General features: G+C 41.4%; 1 protein-coding gene across 1 annotated transcript in view; it reads right to left on the bottom strand.

The window, feature by feature from the left end:
• Window positions 1–6,970, bottom strand: part of AKAP6 (A-kinase anchoring protein 6) — a 476,852-nt gene extending 469,882 nt beyond the window's left edge. The window contains exon 1 of the mRNA XM_073577839.1: window positions 6,808–6,970. The gene's annotated coding sequence lies outside the window, so the exon portion shown is untranslated. The remainder of the gene's footprint in view (window positions 1–6,807) is intronic.
• Window positions 6,971–21,201: the final 14,231 nt, after the last annotated feature.

Genomic DNA, 21,201 nt, shown 5'->3' with positions numbered 1-21,201 from the left:
AACGTTTTAGGCTTTTTCAGGTAAGTTTTGGCAAATTCCAGCCTGGCTTTTTTATGTCTCGGGGTAAGAAGTGGGGTCTTCCTGGGTCTCCTACCATACAGTCCCTTTTCATTCAGACGCTGACGGATAGTACGGGTTGACACTGTTGTACCCTCGGACTGCAGGGCAGCTTGAACTTGTTTGGATGTTAGTCGAGGTTCTTTATCCAACATCCGCACAATCTTGCGTTGAAATCTCTTGTCAATTTTTCTTTTCCGTCCACATCTAGGGAGGTTAGCCACAGTGCCATGGGCTTTAAACTTCTTGATGACACTGCGCACGGCAGACATTGGAACATTCAGGTCTTTGGAGATGGACTTGCACCCTTGAGATTGCTCATGCTTCCTCACAATTTGGTTTCTCAAGTCCTCAGACAGTTCTTTGGTCTTCTTTCTTTTCTCCATGCTCAATGTGGTACACACAAGGACACAGGACAGAGGTTGAGTCAACTTTAATCCATGTCAACTGGCTGCAAGTGTGATTTAGTTATTGCCAACACCTGTTAGATGCCACAGGTAAGTTACAGGTGCTGTTAATTATACAAATTAGAGAAGCATCACATGATTTTTTGAACAGTGCCAATACTTTTGTCCACCCTCTTTTTTTATGCTTGGTGTGGAATTATATCCAATTTGGCTTTAGGACAATTCTTTTTGTGTTTTTTCATTTAAGACAAATTAAATGAAGATAATAATAACAAAGAATTTGTGTTTACAATCATTTTCAGGAAGAAACTGAGTATTATCTGACAGAATTGCAGGGGTGTCAATACTTTTGGCCACAACTGTATGTACTGAGATTATGTGAAAAGAGCGGACAACCCCTTTAAGGATGTCTCAGGATGTGCTGTAAAAGACCAGATAAAAAAGTGTCTAATCAGTAGTGTTGGCCCGCAGTGTGATGATGGCTGGCAACAATAACTCCCAGCATATATTTACCATTAATAAAGACATGCTGATAGTTGGTAGCTCTAGGTTCATGCAATTCAGTTGTACATGGGACTGGCCAAACATTACAAATGATCACTGCAGTAAACTTTTTTCTTGTAATTATGTACTATTATACAGTACTTATGATGGTTCTGTTAAAAATTCATATACTGAAGGTGGTTCTAGTGATATATCCATGTAATGAACGTAGTTCTGATGATGTACTCATATTCTGATGGTGATTCTAATGCTGTATTCAAGTACTGGTGATGCTTCTGGTGCTCCAGAGCTTTTTTTTTTATTTCTGATGTTTGTTCTATTGATGTACTTAAAGTATGTACTTATGATGGTTTTGGTAATGTGCTAATGTACTAATGATGGTTCTAGTGATGTACTCATGTATTGATGGTGGTTCTGGTGATCCACTGGTGATGTATTCAAGTACTAATGGTGGTCCTCTTGATGTATTCTTGCACTGATGATGATTTCAGTACTATATTCATGTACTAATGGTGGTTCTGGTGATCTAATGACATTCATTATTTTGGGCATTACAATGATCAGGGTTTATCAGCTCTGTATATCAGCGAGCAGATACAGGCTTATGTGTAGTGTTTGAGCAGACAGTATCATGGACAATAGGCATAGGGTACCTTAAAGATGCACCAGCGATCCTGACAACGATACGACCTTGTCAGGATCGCTGGTGCATCGCTACATGATCGCTGGTGAGCTGCCAAACAGGCAGCTTCACCAGCGATCAGCACCAGTGAGGACGCAGGTATCTAAGGTAAATATCGGGTTACTAAGCGGCGTGCGTCACTTAAGTTACCCGATGTGTACCTTAGAAACCTGCGTGCTCGTGCCGGGAGCTGCCAGCACGTAGGTTTCTAAGGTACACATCGGATAACTAAGTGACGCGCGCCACTTAGTAACCCGATATTTACCTTAGATACCAGCTCCCAGCACCTGCTTAGAGCGCTGCGAGCCTCACTTATCGTTGGCTCCCACTGCCACACGCAGCGATGCGTGCTGGCCAGCAGGAGAGCAACGATCAAAAAATGGCCCAGGACGATAGTGCACGATCAGCGATACCCGGCGGGGGGGGCGGTCGCAGATCCCCGTCACACGCAGCAATCTCACTGGCGAGATCGCTGTGGCATCACAAAATCAGCAATCTCGCTAGCGAGATCGCTGTGTGTGATGGGGCCTTTAGGCAAGAGTCACACAGGCCCTTATGACTCAGTAAGTTTTGTCACAAGCTAGATTTGTCCATTGATGGATGCAAACACCATCAGACTGACCCCTGTAACTATATTGGAATCTTCTGGGTTTCCTTTAGGGTATCTGTCAAATGTTGGACACCTTAATTGAAACCAAATGGAACAGATTACAGTTAAGACGTATTAGTTTCCATGAAAATACTTGGGTTCCACATTTAAAATATAGGATGTCAGGGATGAATTTTGCTATGTGTCCCTGGTGTTGTGAAATTGACTGGAAATATCCTGGAAACAAAGAGTAATTCATGTATGTAACTGTGAAATTGGTGAGCATCTTTTGGTGAAAAAGGTGACAATCCTATAGTAATTGTTTTTCAAAGCTTGTTTCCTGACCTGTCTGGGGAAAAGGGGTATATTAAGGGTGCTGTTGCCTTATATTTTGACCCATTCATTTATTGGGGAGGTTGGACATGATTTAATTGCTATTGGCCCCACCTGCCTAAGGCAGCAAAATACCTTTTCCCGGTCCTGCATGAATGTGCATCGAATTGCAGTTTTTCACATATTTGACAGGTTCAGTTTTGGAAAGTGCGACTCAAATATTCATAAGTGTGCTTCAAAAGAAATGCTGGACAGCCTATATCAGGATACACCAGCTAATGCCTAGTTAGACAAAGCAAAAAAAAAAAAATTAAATATATATAGTATGTATGTACAGCTCTGGCAAAAATTAAGAGACCGCTACACAGTTTTATAAAAATCAGCTTCTCTACATGTCTGACAGCAATTCCATTCCTGTGTCAGTTGAATTCCAACCAGAGTACACCTCATTCTACTTAATGTGCTTCTGATTAGGTGATCACCTGAACCAAATCCTATTTAACGAAGGAAAGTATAAAAAACCCTGCTGTGGTGCTCACAATCCTCTTGCAAGAGGACAAGCTGGATGGCAAAACAATTGCTAGTAATATTCCAAAAGTAATAGGAATGAAAAAATAACTTTTAACCATGCCAAAAGAGTTGAAAAGAAAAGTCTTGAGTGAGGAAAGGAAGGGCTCAATTGTGGCTTTACAAGCAGTGGGATACAGTGAGCGTCATGTTGCCTCCATCCTTAATATTTCTAAGATGGCAGTCCAATATAACAAGGTCAAGCAGTAGACATTAGGGACAACAAAACTACAGACCGGCAGTGGGCGAAAACGACTCTCCACTGACCGGGATGACTGTCATCTTATTTGAATGTCACTCAGCAACCGCAGGATGACATCAAGTGACCTACAAAAGAAATGGCAAATGGCAGCTGGGGTGAAGTGCGTGGCAAGAACAGTTCGTAACAGGCTCCTAGAGGCAGGGCTCAAGTCATGTAAAACTAGAAAAAAGCCTTTCATCAATGAGAAGCAAAGAGAGCCAGTCTGAAGTTTGCCAAAGACCATAAGGATTTGACCATAGAGGACTGGAGTAAGGTAATCTTCTCTGATTAGTCTAATTTTCAGCTTTGCCCAACACCTGGTCGTCTGATAGTTAGATGGAGACCTGGAGAGGCGTACAAGCCCCAGTTTCTTGCACACACTGTGAAATTTGGTGGAGGACCGGTGATGATCTGGGGATGCTTCAAAATTGGGCAGGTTAATCTGCGAAAGATGTATGAATCAAGCCGCATACAAGGTTATCCTGGAAAAACAGTTGATTCCTTCTGCTCAGGCAAAGTTCCCCATCTCTGAGGACTGGTTTTTCCAGCAGGAAAATGCGCCATGCTACACCGCTAGGTCAGTCAATGTGTGGATGAAGGACCACCACATCAAATCCCTGTCATGGTCAGCCCAATCTCCAGACCTGAACCCCATTGAAAACCTCTGGAATGTAATAAAGAAGAAGATGGATAGTCACAAGCCATCAAACAAAGAAGAACTGCTTACATTTTTGTACCAGGAATGGCATAAGGTCACCCAAAAGCAGTGTGAAAAACTGGTAGAAAGCATGCCAACACGCATGAAAGCTGTGATTAAAAATCATGGTTATTCCACAAAATATTGATTTCTGAACTCTTCCTGAGTTAAAACATTAGTATTGTTGTTTCTAAATGATTACAAACTTGCTTTCCTAGCAGGTCTGCAAGGTCTGTAAGCACTGCGTTTTTTTGTTATTTTGACCATTTCTCATTTTAAGAAAATAAATACAAAATTTACTGCTTGGAAATTCGAAGACATGTTGTCAGTAGTTTATAGAATAAAAGAGCAATTTACATTTTACTCCAAAATATACCTATAAGGCTGAATTCACACGTGGCATTTCTTTCGCGTTTCCGCAGCGGTTTTAACCGCGCGATTTTGCCGCGAAAACGTGAAAAATAAGCATCCCATGCATTTCTATGGGATTCCACAATGCTGTGCTAATGCTGCGGTTTTGCTTTGCGGTAAAAAACGCAGCATGCTCATTAATTTCGCGGAATCGCGGCGATCCCGCACCCATAGAAATGCATTGTTCTGCTTACTTTCCGCATGTGGCTGTGCACACCATGCGAAAAGTAAGCAGAACATTTGCGGATGGTACCCACCGTCCGGAGGAGAGGAGACTGTCCTCCGGGCTTTGGGTACCATATCCCTGTAAAAAATACAATTTAAAATAAAAAATATTGTTATTCTCACCTTCCGATGTCCCGCGCAGCCTTCCCGCCTCTCTCCACGCTCCCAGTCCCAGTAAACCTTTGCAAGCGATGACGTCCGTTCTCGCGGGATCGCGAAGTCTCGCGGTCATTCGCGAGACATCGCGATCCCGTGAGAACGTACGTCATCGTGGTAATTGTCGCAAAGGATTACTGGGAAAGGGAGCGTGGAGAGAGGCGGGAAGACTGCGCGGGACGTCGGAAGGTGAGAATAACAATTTTTTTTTATTATTATTATTATTATTTACATTCTATCTTTACTATTGATGCCGCATAGGCAGCGTCAATAGTAAAAAGTTGGTCACACTCGTCAAACACTATGTTGGACGAGTGTGACCAACCTGTCAATCAGTTCTCCAAGCGATGCTGCAGATCGCTTGGAAAACGCTAGCAATTCTGCAAGCTAATTACGCTTGCAAAATGCTAGTTTTTCCGCGAGAAAATCGCGGGAATTTAAAATGCGATTTTTCCCGCGGAATGGAATTCCGGAACTCTCGCGGTAATTTCCGCTATGTGTGAACCCAGCCTAAAGAGAAAAATCAGACAATCTGAAAATTTTGCAGTGGTCTCTTAATTTTTGCCAGAGCTGTGTGTATCATAGGCTGTCCAACATTTCTTTTGAAGCACACTTGTGAATATTTGAGTCACACTTTACAAATATATTGTACAAATATATATATATATATATATATATATATATATATATAAATAATATTGCATGTCCTTTCAGAGTTTGGTGTTAGTACCAGCATAAAAGTTATAAAACATTAGCTCCATTCTTGCTAATAAAAATTGCCTGACCACAAACGCCATTTAAACATGTGCTGTAAGATTCCTTTAAGATGCATACTTTAAAAGGAAAGTGTTAACATAACATTTTAATGAGGACAGGACCCAGAATAACAGCAGCAGGGGTCTGCGGCATTTAAACATTTTAGCATTTATCTTTCCAGATCTCACAGATCAGAATGACCCTTGGATACAATCACGGCTTTTAGCAGCAAAAGGGTTAAATTGAGTAGAGCTGAAGGGATGATAAACACATCTGGAAAATAACAGAGAACCACATGGGAGAAATCCTATTCTTTACATTCATCCAAAGAAGCATTTCACCAGGCCGGTGTTGCAGGGAGGAGGGGCAGCATTGGAAAATCAATATTCTGCGAAAACCAAAAATCATTCTGTCCTTTCAGACAGGCTTAATGGGGAACGCCCTAAAGTCAGCAGGACTACAAGAACCATAATGCATTGCAAAGCAGGCAGCACAAGGCCTGGTGTCATGAGAAATATGATAAATCAGCAAATGCAGGATGATCTGGGATAAGCCACAAATTAAAATGAAGTTTGGAAGATGCTGATTGTAATCACATAGCAAGAATATTCATTACAAAGCTTTACAAACAGAATATGCAACAGAATTGAGCAAACGCAGCCATGGAGAAGCTGTCGTGATTATTCCACGTTAATAATACATCCTATAATAACCATTTCCATAGACGACGTGTAAGTCTGTACTGACACTTATTTGTACTGGTTTACAAACATCTGACACCACATGAGCTCTGTGCAGCGCAACAATAAGAAATGAATCAATCGTCCATGTTTATGGAGTGTGATCCATTATTCACTGTTCATACAGTTGTATCCCGGGACGGTGTCACCGACATGTCTGTGGTGTCAGTCTGTGTACATGTAGATGGCTATCCATCACAATCAGTGGGGTACGTGCCGTCGGCTTTACGTGCAGATGTGCATCTGCACATGGCAGGTGTCTTCCAGTAGGTAAATCCCTGTGTGTTTTCAACGTGAGGCCTTTGTCTCCCAGTCTGCCCATTAAGGCCTTGTGTATCTGCACCATCCCTCACTCTACTCCCTGGGCTACAAGGGTGGGTACTACTCGTCTCACAGCCACCCCCGTCCTCGGCAGCAGTTAAGCGTCTGGGGGCGCACTCACCTCCTCATGGACTGCGGTCCCTGTGTGTGAGGCTCAGGGTGGAGAGCGGCTTGTGTGTAACCTGCCGTAGGATGCTGTGACATCAACTCAGATGATGCTGCTCATTAGGGTTGCAGTTGCCTTAGTAACCTGGGATGTGATACAGGGAGGGAGGGAAGATGGATACGACTGGGAGGATGGATATTTCCAGGATGATGGGATGGACCTTCAGACAGAGAAACAGGGAAATAATATTGTACAGTGACAAGTCTTATCTGCAACCTATAAGAAAGCAATACGGGGGGAAACCACACCTCAAGGAAAGCATGTCAGCAGGAGACCTGGATTTGTTGGGATTTATGCATGCAGAATTCTGCAAGGGTCACAAAGTGTTAAATTACATCTGTTTATTAGAATACATGGATCGATAGATAAAAAGATATAGATATACATGAGATAGATATTAGGTTTAGGGTCCCATCAAAGAAATGTACACTTTGTCGTGCTGATGTGCTCACATGTATTGGCCAATTTATGCCCTAATTACTATATACAATATATTTAGATTTCATATATTCAATGTTTGCACCTCTTGGCACTTACAGAGGCAGCTGTATTTTGTTTGTAGATAGATATATTATATGTAAATATAGAAATGAGGTCAAAGATGAAGCTAGAGAAATAGATAATATGTAAATATAGGTATGATTGATACATAGATGAATACAAAAAATTCAGCAGCACACTGTAGGTGCCAAAATCTGCAAACACTGCAAAAACAAATTTGGAATTGCTTTAATGCTGTAGAGACCATTCTTATAAAATTGACAAGGTTTATCCTTTTACCTGCTTAGATTGATTCTGGTCTCTTGATCAGTGGGTTCCCAGTGGTCAGACCCCTACAAATCAACAAGTTATCACCCATGGATTGGAGATTATTTTTAAATATAGGAATAACCCTTTGTTGTAAATATAGGACTAACCATTTAAGAGTTCAATTCAACACTCTCAATATTAGAAAATCAAATAGGCAGGACTCCTAAAATAAAAAGCGCAAAAATTGAAATAGTAGGCCAGTACAAATGCTTCTCACAAAATTATCAAAAAGTTAATTTATTTCAGTTCTTCAATACAAAAAGTGAAACTCATTTGTTATACAGCGTCATTACAAACAGAGTGATCTATTTCAAGTGTTTATTTCTTTTAACCCCTTAGTGACAGAGCCAATTTGGTACTTAACGACCAAGCCAATTTTTACAATTCTGACCACTGTCACTTTATGAGGATATAGCTCTAGAATGCTTCAACGTATCCCACTGATTATGAGACTGTTTTTTTCATGACATATTGTACTTCATGTTAGTGGTAAGATTTCTACGATATAACTTGCGTTTATGTATGAAAAAATGGAAATTTGGCAAAAATTTTGAAAATTTTAATTTTTGTGCTCTTAAATCAGAGAGTCATATCGCACAAAATACTTAATAAATAACATTTCCCACATGTCTACTTTACATCAGCACAATTTTGGAAACATAATTTTGCTTTGCTAGGACGTTGTAAGGGTTAAAAATTGACCAGCGATTTCTCATTTTCCCAACCAAATTTACAAAACCAATCTTTTAGGGACCACCTCACATTTGAAGTGACTCTGGGGGGTCAATATGACAGAAAATACCCAAAAATGATACCATTCTAAAAACAATGGTGAGAAAACTAGGAGACAAGAAGCACAATAGGGTCTTATCCGATGGTACAGATAAATAAGAGATGTGGAACCACTCACCTGGTATGGTTACAAGCTAGCAACATGAAACAGGTATATGTACAGCTGCTTCAAGACACCGATCAGAAAGATCAGAAAAATATATGTGCAAACTGGTGGTGTATTTACCTTCCGCTGCTGATAACACTCGGGGTAGAGGTAAAATCCAACAAAAATGTAATATTACAGGTTTTAAAATTGAACGCAATTCAAGTTTCTACATGACCTCTTCATCAGGACAAAAAAAAAACAGGAGCACTGTTTGGCTGGAATCAATGGCGGGCACCATGTCGTGTTTTGAGAACAGTGGAAACCCCACAATTTTGACTCCAACCCTAACACACTCTTAACCCTAATCTCAACCCCAAGACCACAACCCTAACCCCAAGACCACAACCCTAACCCCAGCTATAAGCCCAACCCTAACCCCAGCTATAAGACCAAACCTAACCCCAGCTATAAGCCCAACTATAGCCCTAACGCAAATGGAAAAATGGTATTAAATATTTTTTTTATTTTATTTTTTTTATCTAACTAAGGGAGTGATAAAAGGGTGGTGATTTATTTATTTTTTATCACTGTAATAGACCCAATCACAGTGATCAAAATAAACCAGTAGGAAAAATCTCCTATAGGTACCGGCCGCCAGATCTCAGGAGCGCACAACGCGTGCGCCCACCATTTTCTTCCCAGAAGAAGACACCGCCAGCTGGGAGACATCACCGGTGATACAGGAGGGTCCAGGGACACCGAAGGTAGTGGGGGACACCATTTCTTTCTCCTATGATGTGCTAGATCACATCAGAGGAGAGAGAAATTAAATGGGAAATCTGACTTTTTTTTGTGATCGTTGTTATTTGGTGAATAGCGGCGATCGCAACACTGGGGTCGGTAAAAAACGACCCAAATATGTTCTCCGTGGTCTCAGCTACCCCGGTAGCCGAGACCCCAGAGAAATTCTGATGCTGGGGATCAATATACATTTATTTCTCAGTGCCGTTCAAAAGCGGCGCTGAGGAATTAGTACCTTTGACTGCCACCGTTAAAAGGCATATCGGCGGTCGTTAAGGGGTTAATGTTGATAATTATGGTTTACAGCCAATGAAAACCCAAAAGTCATCTCAGTAAATTAGAATAATTAACAAAAACACCTGCAAAGGCTTCCTAAGGGTTTAATAAGGTCCCTTAGTCCATTTCAGTAGGCTCCACAACCATGGGGAAGACTGCTGACTTGACAGATGTCCAGAAGGCAGTCATTGACACAATCCACAAGTAGGATAAGCCACAAAAGGTCATTGTTAAAGAAGCTGGCTGTTCAGAGTGCTGTATCCAAGCATATTAATGGAAAATTGATTGGAAGGAGAAAGTATGGTAGAAAGAGGTGCACAAGCAACCAGGATAACTGCAGCCTTGAAAGCATTGTTAAGAAAAGGCCATACAAAAATTTGGGGAAGATTCACAAGGAGTGGACTGCTGCTGGACTCATTGCTTCATGAGGCACCAGACACATACGTATCCAGGACATGGGCTGCAAGTGTCGCATTCCTTGTGTCATGTCACTCATGACCAATAGACAATGCCAGAAGCATCTTACCTGGGCGAAGGAGAAAAAGAACTGGACTGTTGCTCAGTGATCCAAGTTGTTGTTTTCAGATGAAAGTAAATTTTGCATTTCATTTGCAAATCAAGGTCCCAGAATCTAAAGGAAGAGTGGAGAGGCACACAATCCAAGCTGCTTGAGGCCTTTTGTGAAGTTTCCGCAATGAGTGATCATTTGGGGAGCCATGTCATCTGCTGGTGTAGGTCCACTGTGTTTTACCAAGACCAAAGTCAGTGCAGCCGTCTAGGAAATTTTAGATCACTTCATGCTTCCCTCTGCCGACAAGGTTTTTGGAGATGGAAATTTCCTTCTCCAGCAGGACTTGGCACCAGTCCACACTGCCAAAAGTACCAATACCTGGTTTAAAAACAACATCACTGTGCTTGATTGGCCATCAAACTCGACTGACCTTAACCCCATAGAGAATCTATGGGGTATTGTGAAGAGGAAGATGAGAGACACCAGACCCAACAATGCAGACGAGCTGAAGGCTGCTATCAAAGCAACCTTGTCTTCCATAACACCTCAGCAGTGCCATAGGCTGATCGCCTCCATGCCACGCCTCATTGATGCAGTAACTGAGGCAAAAGTTGCCCCGACCAAGTATTGAGTGCATTTACTGAACATACATTTCAGAAGGCCAACATTTCGGATTTTAAAATCATTTTTCAAGCTGGTGTTATAAAGTATTCTAATGTACTGAGATAATGACTTTTGGGTTTTCATTGGCTGTAAGTCATGTAAGTCAAACATGATCGCGGTGTACCAGGAGTTAAAGGGAAGCATCGGCAGGGAGGGGGCTCCCTCCGTGCTTCCCTGAGCCCCCCCCGGCAGCGCAATGTGCAGCGCTGCTGCCGGGGGCTCCTTTCCTGCAGGCCCCCGAATCCAAGATGGCGACGGGGGCCTTCGGGGGCCTGCAGGAAGCTGGCTTCCTCAGTGCCTGCAAAGCGCAGGCATGAGGAAGCCTTCTGCAGTGCCTGTGACAGATTGCTGATCTGTCACAGTGATCTGTGATGTGACAGATCAGCGATCTGTCACAGGACAGTGATGTCCCACCTGGGACTATTTAATAAAGTAAAAAAAAAATAAAAAAAGTGTTAAAATAAATTTAAAAAAAATCGCCAAATAAATTAGAAAAAAAAAAAAATATTCCCCCAAATAAATCCATTTTTTAGAAATAAAAAAACCCAAAAACAATAAAAGTACACATATTAGGTATCACCGCGTCCGTAACGACCCTCCCTATAAAACTGTCCCATTAGTTAACCCCTTTAGCGAACCCCTTAAAAAATAAAAATAAAAAATGAAGCAAAAAATAATGATTTATTATCATACCGCCAAACAAAAAGTGTAATAACGCGCGATCAAAAAGACGCATATAAATATCCATGGTACCGCTGAAAACGTCATCTTGTCCCGCAAAAAACGAGCCACCACACAGCATCATCCGCAAAAAAATAAAAAAGTTATAGCTCGCAGAATAAAGCGATGCAAAAATAATTATTTTTTATATAAAATAGTTTTCATTGCATAAAACCGACAAAACATAAAAAAACGACCTAAATAAGGTATCTCTGTAACCGTACTGACCAGAAGAATAAAACCGCTTTATCAATTTTATCGCACGCGGAACGGTGTAAACGCACCCCCCCAAAAGAAATTCATGAAACGCTGGTTTTTGTTCATTCTGCGTCCCAAAAATCGGAATAAAAAGCGATCAAAAAATGTCACGTGCCCGAAAATGGTACCAATAAAAACATCAACTTGTCCCGCAAAAAATAAGACCTCACATGACTCGGTGGGTCAAAATACGGAAAAATTAGAGCTCTCAATATGTGGTGATACAAAAACTATTTTTACAATAAAAAGCGTCTTTTAGCGTGTGACAGCCGCCAAACATAAAAACCGCCATAAATAGTAAATCAAACCCCCCGTTATCACCCCCTTAGTTAGGGAAAAATAATAAAATAAAAAAATGTATTTATTTCTATTTTTCCATTAGGGTTAGGGTTAGGGCTAGGGTTAGGGCTAGGGTTAGGGCTAGGGTTAGGGCTAGGGTTAGGGCTAGGGTTAGGGTTAGGGCTAGGGCTAGGGTTAGGGCTAGGGTTAAGGTTAGGGCTAGGGTTAGGGATGAGATTAGGGTTAGGGGTGTGTTGGGGTTCGGGTTGGAGTTAGAATTGGGGGTTTCCACTGTTTGGGCACATCAGGGGCTCTCCAAATGCAACATGGCGTCTGATCTCAATTCCAGCCAATTCTGAGTTGAAAAAGTCAAATGGTGCTCCTTCCCTTCCAAGTTCTGCCATGCGCCCAAACAGTGTTTTACCCCCACATGTAGGGTATCAGCCTACTCAGGTCAAATTGCAAAACAATTTTTGGGGTCTAATTTCTCCTGTTACCCTTAGGAAAATAAAAAATTGGGGCAAAAATATCGTTTTTGTGGAAAAAAATGATTTTTTTATTTTCACGCCCGAGCGTTATAAACTTCTGTGAAGCACTTGGGGGTTCAAAGTGCTCACCACACATCTAGATAAGTTCCGTGGGGGGCCTAGTGTCGAAAATGGGGTCACTTGTGGGGAGTTTCAATAGTTTAGGTACATCAGGGGCTCTCCAAATGCACATGACACCCGCAGACCATTCCATCAAAGTCTGCATTCCAAAATGTCACTGCTTCCCTTCCGAGCCCCGACGTGTGTCCATACAGTAGTTTTCTCCCACATATGGGGTGTCAGCGTACTCATGACAAATTGGGCAACAACTTTTGTGGTCCAATTTCTCCTGTTACCCTTGGGAAAATAAAAAAATTGGGGACTAATTGATCATGTTTGTGGAAAAAATACGATTTTTTTATTTTCATGCCCGGGCATTATAAACTTCTGTGAAGCCCTTGGGGGTTCAAAGTGCTCACCACACATCTAGATAAGTTCCTTAGGGGGTCTCGTTTCCAAAATGGGGTCATTTGTGGGGGTTTCCACTGTTTAGGTACATTAGGGGATCTCCAAAGGCAACATGACACCCGCAGACCATTCCATCAAAGACTGCATTCCAAAACGTCACTACTTCCCTTCCGAGCTCTGACGTGTGTCCATACAGTAGTTTTCTCCCACATATGGGGTGTCAGCGTACTCAGGACAAATTGGACAACAACTTTTGTGGTTCAATTTCTCCTGTTACCTTTGGGAAAATTAAAAAATTGGGGACTAATTGATCATGTTTGTGGAAAAAATACGATTTTTTTTATTTTCATGCCCTGGCATTATAAACTTCTGTGAAGCCTTTGGGGGTTCAAAGTGCTCACCTCACATCCAGATAAGTTCCTTATGGGGTCTAGTTTTCAAAATGGGGTCATTTGTGGGGGTTTCCACTGTTTAGGTACATTAGGGGCTCTCCAAAGGCAACATGACACCCGCAGACCATTCCATCAAAGTCTGCATTCCAAAACGTCACTACTTCCCTTCCGAGCCCCGACGTGTGCCCATACAGTAGTTTTCTCCCACATATGGGGTATCAGCATACTCAGGACAAATTGGACAACAGCTTTTGGGGTCCAATTTCTCCTGGTACCCTTGGGAAAATAAAAAAATGGTGACTAAAAGATCATGTTTGTGGAAAAAATGCGATTTTTTTTATTTTCACGCCCGGGCGTTATAAACTTCTGCGAAGCACTGGGGGGATCAAAGTGCTCACCACACATCTAGATAAGTTCCTTGGGGGGTTTAGTTTACAAAATGGTGTCATTTGTGGGGGGTTTCCACTGTTTAGGTACATCAGGGGTTTTCCAATCGCGACATGGTGTCCGATCTCAATTCCAGCCAAAAACATCAAATGGCGCTGCTTCCCTTCCGAGCTTTGCCATGCTCCCAAATAGTGGTTTACCCCCAAATGTGGGGTATCAGCATACTCAGGACAAATTGCACAATAACTTTTAGGGTCCTGTTACCCTTGGAAAAATAAGAATTGAGGGTGAAAAGATCATTTTCGTGGAAAAAATATGATTTTTTAATTGTACGGCTGTATGTTATAAACTTCTGTGAAGCCCTTGGGGGTTCAAAGTTCTCACCACACATCTAGATAAGTTCCTTAGGGGGTCTAGTTTCCAAAATGGTGTCATTTGTGGGGGGTTTCCACTGTTTTGGTACATCAGGGGTTTTCCAATCGCGACATGGTGTCCGATGTCAATTCCAGCCAAAAACGTCAAATGGCGCTGCTTCCCTTCCTAGCTCTGCCATGCGCCCAAATAGTGGTTTACCCCCACATGTGGGGTATCAGCGTACTCAGGACAAATTGTACAATAACTTTTAGGGTCCTGTTACCCTTGGGAAAATAAAAATTGGGGTGAAAAGATCATTTTTGTGGAAAAAATATGATTTTTTAATTGTACCGCTGTACGTTATAAACTTCTGTAAAGCCCTTGTGTGTTCAAAGTTCTCACAACATATCTAGATAAGTTCCTTGGGGGGACTAGTTTCCAAAATGGGGTCACTTGTAGGGGGTTTCCACTGTTTAGGTACATCAGGGACTCTCCAAACGTGACATGGTGTCCGATCTGAATTCCAGCCAATTTTGCATTGAAAAAGTCAAACGGCGCTCCTTCCATTCTGAGCTCTGCCATGCGCCGAAACAGTCATTCCCCCCCACATATCATGTATCAGCGTACTCAGGACAAATTGCACAATAACTTTTGCAGTCCAATTTCTCCTGTTACCCTTGGTAAAATAAAAAAAATTGAACCTGAAGTATTTTTTTTGTGAAAAAAAGTTAGATGTTCATTTTTTTTTAAATATTCAAAAAAATTCCTGTGACGCACCTAAAGGTTTAATAAACTTCTTGAATGTGGTTTTGAGCACCTCAATGGGTGCAGTTTTTAGAATGGTGTCACTTTTGGGTATTTTCTATCATATAGATCCCTCAAAGTGGCTTAAAATGTGATGTGGTCCTAAAAATAAAATGGTGTTGCAAAAATGAGAAATCGCTGGTCAACTTTTAACCCTTATAACTTCCTAACAAAAAAAAATTTTGGTTCCAAAATTGTGCTGATGTAAAGTAAACATGTGGGAAATGTTAGTTATCAAGTTTTTTGTGTGCTGTATCTCTGTGATTTAAGGGCATAAAAATTCAAAGTTGGAAAATTGCGAAATTTTCAAAATTTTCGCCAAATTTCCGTTTTTCTCACAAATAAACGCAAGTTATTTGAATGAAATTGTACCACTAACATGAAGTACAATATGTCACGAGAAAACTATGTCAGAATCACCGGGATCCATGGAAGCGTTCCAGAGTTATGACCTCATAAAGGTACAGTGGTCAGAATTGTAAAAATTGGCCCGGTCATGAACGTGCAAACCACCCTTGGGGGTGAAGGGGTTAAAGCGCTTTCAACAGATGCAGTGTTTCTGATGCGGTGTTGTGGCACTGCTACTGCAGAACATCACAGCACACGCTTTGCTTATAGATCGCATTTCTTATATCAGAGGGTATTTCAATGGTGGGAAAGACCCTCCTTCAAAAAGAAGTTCTGCAGTATCATGTAATGTATTTCCTACAGTAAATTGAGCAGATCAGTAACCAGAATAAATGCACTTTGTCATTTATGTTACAGATGAGCAGATACCGTTGAAATATTAAATAAAAAATAAAAAATCAATCTTTTTGCTTGTCTGCTGCTAGCCCGTAGGGTCCCCTGCTTTTTCTTGTATTATTGATGTGTGTTTTGTCACTCTGGTTAACACATGGGCATCACGAAGAATGACACATCACCAAGATGGGCAATGATTGGCAGCTGCATACAGTGATGGGTGGGTTTGAACGAAATATCATAATACAGCAATGACCTCCATGAGCAGCGGGTCGACCACAGTGACTAGACGTTTCATATTGGCACTGAATTTGACATTACATTATATTGTGATGAAGCAGCACTACATATACCTGGCCGATAAGAAGCTTTGCTCATTTTACTGTAAATTGTAAGACAATGTCATCTCAGTCCTGCGGAGGAAGATGTGCTTATATTTAGTCACTACCAGGATGTGATGTATCTCAGATAGTATCGAGTCATACAGCTTTGCTGAAATCAGAACCCAGAAATGAGCCTTAGTCACTGGGAGAAATAAGAAAACAACCAGGGTCCGTCACTGGAAAGAGGAGGATGAGCTGGCATTTCTCTGCTTAGATAGAAATACCAATCACGCATCATAGGAAATAGTCTGCGAATGTGCTGGGATAAGGTGTTATCGGAGCAGGCTCCTGTGCTAATTGAGTGTCTTCGGCGTGCTCGAGTAATATGTTTGAGTCCTCACCGGCTGAATGCCTCCGGGTGTTCGACTGCTGCAACCCATGTATGGATTGTCTAACAAACAGACAATCTCTGCATGTTGTCAAGCAGCCATGAGACATGCACTCATGGGGACTCTAACATATTACTCGAGCACGCCAAAGACACTCGGTTAGTGCCCGAGCATGCTCAGATAGCACCTTATGTGAGCACGCTCGCTCATCACTAATAGTAAACTCTTCCTACAAGGACCATTTTCGTTGTTACGCTTGTGCACTTTCCTGCCATTCTTCTAAAAGTCATAACTTTATCTTTCTGTTGACATAGCCATAAGAGGGCTTGATCTTTGCACCGCTGTTTGTTGGATTTTATTTTTATGGTGTTCAGTGTACGATAGAAGTGACCAAGAAACATACCGTAATTCTCCAAGTCAGTACAATTACAGTAACACCAAACTAGTATTTGGCTTATTTGACTACTTGCGGCCCGACCATAGACTTTAAACGTCGGGGCAGTCCATGCTCTACTTTGCAGTGACGTTCTAAAATGTATGCCTCTACATAGTAGAGCAGCTGTATGCAGTCGTACAGCTGCAGAAGCAAGGATCCGGCTGTCAGATACAACTGGACTCTTTATACAGAAGGCAGAGATGGTTTGTTACAGTCTCTGCGTTTCTGATCAATCGCTATATAAAGCGCTGTGTATACAGAACTAGGAAATATTAACAACACTTTCTCCTCCTAACCCAGCAGTCATGTGTTCACTGGGAGTAGGAAGGGAGCAGGAGCTGCATTATTATCCTCAGCTAACTACAGTTAATCTCTTATACCAGTATGTTCTAAACCTATTGTCCTAAAAACTAATCTATATCTTACAGTCTATTCACAATCACAATACAAGCTACACTTATGTACTATATATTATCATAACAAACAAAAGACGCATAACACTATTTACATGACGCTATTGGTGTCTAAAGAGGTAGGAACGTGATCATACAGTCCACCACTCTTACACTGTAACCAGCTATTGGAAGCCCATTGGTTCACCAAGCTTGATCTCTGGGATAAGCATAACCTTATTTACAGTATATCAAGGAAGAAGATGAGTGGAAGACTTCATTTAACGCACCGGAGGGTCACTATGAGTAGCGTGTACCTTTTGAGCTAAGTAATGCACAAGATGTTTTTCAAAATTTGTTTCATGACCTTTGCAGAGATATAAAACAAAACCATATAGAACAATAACATACAGACCCGAGAGAAGTCATACACTCTGTGGTTCTGACTCAAAGGGGATCCTGAATGGACACTCCTGCATAGCATATTAAACATCAGAAACAAAGAGAGTACACGTCCAATATGATCAACAAATATACAAATTTATTAACCACATAATTGGTACAAAATAGTAATGAAATAACATACACATATAAGAAGGATCAGGTAATTAATGCTGCTACTGTCCTGACAAAAACAATATGTAAAGTGCTAAGTGCTTTTATAGTGATGGGCCAGATGCTAGGGACTCAGTAGTTAGAGGGGATCACAGACAGGTGCGCATCCTAAGAAAGGACCCCATTACCCAGCGCAATAGTGCTTACCCATAGTAAGTCAGGTCAGGACAAGTGCAGCGCCGCCACCAACGCGTGTTTCGCCTTTTTTTCAAGGTGCGCTGATGTGCTGTATGGTGAGCCATGGTTAAATACCCTGTTTACAGGTGCTCATCTAGTCGGCGCATGTGTCCGGTCCTATGACCTGGAAGTTGCATTGCTTCCGGCGGCCAACATGGCGCTGAATGTCAAGAGACGTCACAGTGACGTCACTGGCATGCAAGTGTCATAATCTCGCGCCATTGGCAATGCTCCAGAAGGTACAGACCGCAAACATGCGCACTTAGAGCAAATAAACTACAGGAGAAAAGAGTGAAGGGGAGGAGGAATAGAGAAGATAAACAGTACAACTGTGTATATATTACATCAATTAAAGTGCATATATATTCATCAAAACCCATATCTTATATAAATATAGAGACAGTACAACTGTGCATACATATTATATCAATTGAAGTGCATAAATATTCATCAAAGGCTATCTCATATATATATATCCATCTCAAAAATTGTATATTGTGACAAAATACTACATACTAATATATGTTTAAAGTGGATATTATAAACAAAACATACAACAATATTAGCCAACCAATACATATAATATGTGACCTATTGAAAAAAACTTCTCCGCCTCATCCCGTCTTGAATTATTTTCTTAGAACATGGACATAACGCCACTAATCCCAACAGGTCTTTATCACTCAAACGTCATGGTAGTGTAAGATGTTCAATCCCGAGATCAAACTAACATAAAAATACAAATACAAAAATAATAAATTAAAATCAAAGCAACAAAGAATAAGACAACACAAGAGCAATTATAAAAATGAACTGAAACTCAAATTCCCATTGAGACCTGCCGGTGTCACGGTATCAAGTGTCGTAATCCACCAGCATTCCCTGATGCTTTGTGTCACACCCCCCCTTATTCCTGCACGGATTCTGTCAATACCCCAAGCCCGAAGGCCATCCGGATTACATTTGTCTTTCAAACGGAAATGTCTAGGAATAGGCTTAAGATTACTTATATCCTCCACTTCACGGGCGGCCACAATATCCCTCACATGTTCGCGTATGCGAATACGCAATTCGCGAGTGGTAAGTCCCACATATATTAACCCACATGGGCATACTGCATAGAAGACAACATGTGTGGTGTTGCAGGTAATATACTCTCTGATTTTATATTCTTGGAGACCATCTGATGAAGTGAAGGATACAGACCTCCTCAGGTTTTTACATGCTAGACATCCACCACATGGAAATAAACCACTTCTCGGTGTTACAGCTTGAAAGAGGTCCAGTTTCTTAGTGATGTAGTGACTCTTAACCAGCATATCTTTCAGGGTATTGCACTTCGGTGCAGTCATAAGGGGGCGTTCAGGAAGACATTCACGTAAAACAGGATCTGTTCTCAAAACAGCCCAATGTCGATTCAGGAGCGACCTCATCGTGTCCTGCTTGTGATTGTGGGTTGATATATACAGTTGTGGCCAAAAGTATTGACACCCCTGCAATTCTGTCAGATAATACTCAGTTTCTTCCTGAAAATGATTGCAAACACAAATTCTTTGTTATTATTATCTTCATTTAATTTGTCTTAAATGAAAAAACACAAAAAGAATTGTCCTAAAGCCAAATTGGATATAATTCCACACCAAACATAAAAGAGAGGGTGGACAAAAGTATTGGCACTGTTTGAAAAATCATGTGATGCTTCTCTAATTTGTGTAATTAACAGCACCTGTAACTTACCTGTGGCACCTAACAGGTGTTGGCAATAACTAAATTACACTTGCAGTCAGTTGACATGGATTAAAGTCCTGTGTCCTTGTGTGTACCACATTGAGCATGGAGAAAAGAAAGAAGACCAAAGAACTGTCTGAAAACTTGAGAAACCAAATTGTGAGGAAGCATGAGCAATCTCAAGGCTACAAGTCCATCTCCATAGACCTGAATGTTCCTGTGTCTACCGTGCGCAGTGTCATCAAGAAGTTTAAAGCCCATGGCACTGTGGCTAACCTCCCTAGATGTGGACGGAAAAGAAAAATTGACAAGAGATTTCAACACAAGATTGTGCGGATGTTGGATAAAGAACTTCGACTAACATCCAAACAAGTTCAAGCTGCCCTGCAGTCTGAGGGTACAACAGTGTCAACCCGTACTATCCGTCGGCATCTGAATGAAAAGAGACTGTATGGTAGGAGACCCAGGAAGATCCCACTTCTTACCCAGAGACATAAAAAAGCCAGGCTGGAGTTTGCCAAAACATACCTGAAAAAGCCTAAAACATTTTGGAAGAATGTTCTCTGGTCAGATGAGACAAAAGTAGAGCTTTTTGGGCATCAACATAGAGTTTACAGGAGAAAAAAAGAGGCATTCAAAGAAAAGAACACGGTCCCTACAGTCAAACATGGCCGAGGTATTGGGGTTGCTTTGCTGCCTCTGGCACTGGACTGCTTGACCATGTGCATGGCATAATGAAGTTAGAAGACTACCAACAAATTTTGCAGCATAATGTAGGGCCCAGTGTGAGAAAGCTGGGTCTCCCTCAGAGGTCATGGATCTTCCAGCAGGACAATGACCCAAAACACACTTCAAAAAGCACTAGAAAATGGTTTGAGAGAAAGCACTGGAGACTTCTGAGGTGGCCAGCAATGAGTCCAGACCTGAATCCCATAGAACACCTGTGGAGAGATCTAAAAATGGCAAGTTTGGAGAAGGCACCCTTCAAATATCAGGGACCTAGAGCAGTTTGCCAAAGAAGAATGGTCTAAAATTCCAGCAGAGCATTGTAAGAAACTCATTGATGGTTACCGGAAGCTGTTGGTCGCAGTTATTTTGGCTAAAGGTTGTGCAACCAAGTATTAGGCTGAGGGTGCCAATACTTTTGTCTGGCCCATTTTTGGAGTTTTGTGTGAAATGATCAATGTTTTGCTTTTTGCTTCATTCTCTTTTGTGTTTTTTCATTTAAGACAAATTAAATGAAGATAATAATACCAAAGAATTTGTGTTTGCATTCATTTTCAGGAAGAAGCTGAGTATTATCTGACAGAATTGCAGGGGTGTCAATACTTTTGGCCACAACTGTATCTTACTTCAGTTTTGGCTTTCGGCATCCTCCACCTGTTTGCCAAAAGATCAACCGTAGATGCCCTTTTTGT

Source organism: Dendrobates tinctorius, unplaced genomic scaffold, assembly GCF_039654945.1.
Source record: "Dendrobates tinctorius isolate UK_male_01 unplaced genomic scaffold, ASM3965494v1 ptg000057l, whole genome shotgun sequence".
NCBI classification, from domain to species: domain Eukaryota; kingdom Metazoa; phylum Chordata; class Amphibia; order Anura; family Dendrobatidae; genus Dendrobates; species Dendrobates tinctorius.
The sequence above is the reverse complement of the archived record's forward strand: the minus strand, read 5'-3'. Positions and strand labels throughout refer to the sequence as shown.